This window comes from Crocuta crocuta, unplaced genomic scaffold (assembly GCF_008692635.1).
Source record: "Crocuta crocuta isolate KB4526 unplaced genomic scaffold, BGI_CrCroc_1.0 scaffold238, whole genome shotgun sequence".
In the NCBI taxonomy this organism is placed as follows: Eukaryota; Metazoa; Chordata; class Mammalia; order Carnivora; family Hyaenidae; genus Crocuta; species Crocuta crocuta.
The window spans coordinates 401,305-403,979 of NW_027532161.1; the positions used below are offsets into that span (position 1 = coordinate 401,305).

The window sequence follows — 2,675 nt, forward strand, 5'->3', positions numbered from 1 at the left end:
CCTAGCCGGTTAGTGTTTGAAATAACTAACCTACCTAAAAAAAAGTACCAACTATTTCTTTTCCAGGATACCCAGCTAGTATTCATTAAACAATATCTTAATTAAATCAAGGGAGGTGAGATATGTTTTGGTCACGGAAGGTTGACATTTTTATCTTTCTCCCTTTATAATGACCTCCTTTCACATGCTGCTTTGAGTGTGGCCTAGGAAGCTGTCACAGCAGAGGAGGAGGGGAGGGAAGGGGGGGAAGAAATGACCAGTTACAATGGAAGAGCTACATTCTATCCCGTTTTGGGGAATCTGAGTATGGTGCAAGTACCATGGACTCATAGGAGTCTCATGAATGGAGAGAGTGAGTTTTTCATCTTTTTTCCATCTAAAAGTGATAGTAATACTAACTTATAATTAATAAACATATGGTATGTGCTAGATAGGGTGCTAAGTATATTATATGCATTATCACATTCAATATCCAGACAAGTTTTAGGAGGTAGGTACTGTTATTATACCCAGTCAAAGCTGAGGAAAGACAGGCTCAGCAAAGCTAAGCCACTTTCCCAAAGTTGCACAGCTTATAATGAGGAGTAAGACTGAACACCTAGGTCCAGAGCCTTCATTCTTTCTTTTTTTCACTGTGGTAAAATATGCATAACATAAAATTTACCATCTTAGCCATTTTTAAATGTATAGTTCAGGGGTGTTGAATATATTCGCATTATCGTGCAACCGATCTCCAGAACCCTTTCCATCTTGCAAAAATTTAACTCTTTATATGGAGTACTCTGTACCTCATATAAGTAGAATCACACAGGATTTCTCTTTTCATAACTGTATTATTTCACTTGGGACAATGTCCTCAAGGTTGATCCATGTGGTAATACGTGTCAGGATGTCCTTCTGCTTTAAAGCTGAATAATATTCCATGGCATGGATATGCCACATTTATTTATCCATCATCTGCTGATAGACACATGGGTTGCTTCTACCTTTATATATATATATATTTTTATATATATATAGTGAATAAAACTGCTTTGAATATGGGTATNTATTTTTGAGAGAGAGAGAGAGAGCATGAGCAGGGGAGGAGCAGAGAGCTAAGGAGACACAGAATCTGAAGTAGGCTCTAGACTCTGAGCTGTCAGCACAGAGCCTGATGTGGGGCTCAAACTCACCATGAGACCATGATCTGAGCTGAAGTCAGACATATAACTGACTGAGTCACCCAGATGCCCCTGGTAATTCTATTCTTAATTTTTTTAACAACTGCCACACTACTTCATAGCCTTTACTCTTTACCACTAGTGATCTACTGCTATCATATATTTGTTGCTCAGGGTGATTGATATCAAGGAGGCCAGTTTCTTTCCTCTGTAAAAGGTTGATTACCCATGACTCCACAAATCAACAGTAAACTTCCACCACTGCTAATTATTTCACCCCTAAGGAAGCAAACAAAGCAGGAAATAATTTCTATCAAACATCAAAATAAAATCACACAAAGGGAAGCCTTGTCTAGGATAATATTCTGTGTAATGTATAGGGGTATTCTTGCAGATACTACATCACTTCCAAGAACTCTGAACTACGTTACTTATTTTTTAGTCACTTCTCTGATAAAACTGTCTATGTGACTTTGGGAAGAGTCACCTTCACCACTGCACCTTAGTTTGTTGGAACAGGTGACGCTAAAAGGTATGGTAGTATAACCTTAGGTGGGCTACTTCACCTCTTTGAATCACATATGTGAAATGGAGATAATGGTATGATTTACCTGATTTGGTTGCAAGAAAAGGTAAGTGAATGTAAAGTGAGATTATCCCAGGGGTGCTTGGGTGGCTCAGTCAGTTAAGGGTCCAACTCTTGATCTTGGCTCAGGTCATGATCTCATGGTTTGTGGCTTCAAGCCTCGCTTGGGTTTTGTGCTGACAGTGGGGAGCCTGCTTCGGATCTCTCTCTCTCCCTATCTCACTGCCCTCCCCTGCTCACACTCTTTCTCACTCTCAAAACAAATAAAGAAAAAAATATTATCCCAGTGCCTGGCACACTGTTAAATGTTCAGTAAAGAGAAATCCCTATCATTATGATTATTTGCAAGGCTCTATATGTAAGAGAAACACAAACATTTATCTACCTAAATATTAAACATCCATGTTCAGAGTAGCTTTATTTAGAATAGCCCAAAACTGTAAACAGGCCAGGGATCCTCCAATGGGTAAACTGTTAAACAGTGGTATACCCATACCATGGAATACTGCTTAGCAATAACAAGGAACAAACTACTGATAACACACAACTTGGATGAATCCTAAGAGCATTGTGTCGACTGAGGAAAGCCAATCCCGAAAGGTCATATACTGTATTATTTCATTTACATGAAATGTCCACAAAGACCAATCTGTAATACCAGATTAGTGATTGCCTGGGGCTATGGTGGGGGTGGGATGGGAAATAACTGTAAGCAGGCCTAAGGGATCATATGAGGTGATGAAAGTATTCTAAAACTGGATTGTGGTGCGGGTAGCACTGGTATGTAAATTCACCTGAAGTTGTCAAAGTGTACAGTTAAAAATGGGTTATATATTTTATATGTAAATTCTATATTTTGTATTTATATATATAATTGTATATTTCATATAGCAAAATGATACCATTAAAAAACTGTTTTTTAAAAG

At 38.3% G+C, this 2,675-nt stretch overlaps 1 protein-coding gene across 1 annotated transcript in view; it reads right to left on the minus strand.

Annotated features, from left to right (window-relative positions):
• Positions 1-2,675, minus strand: part of PAK3 (p21 (RAC1) activated kinase 3) — a 107,084-nt gene that overhangs the window by 67,642 nt on the left and 36,767 nt on the right. The gene's annotated exons all lie outside the window — the stretch shown is intronic.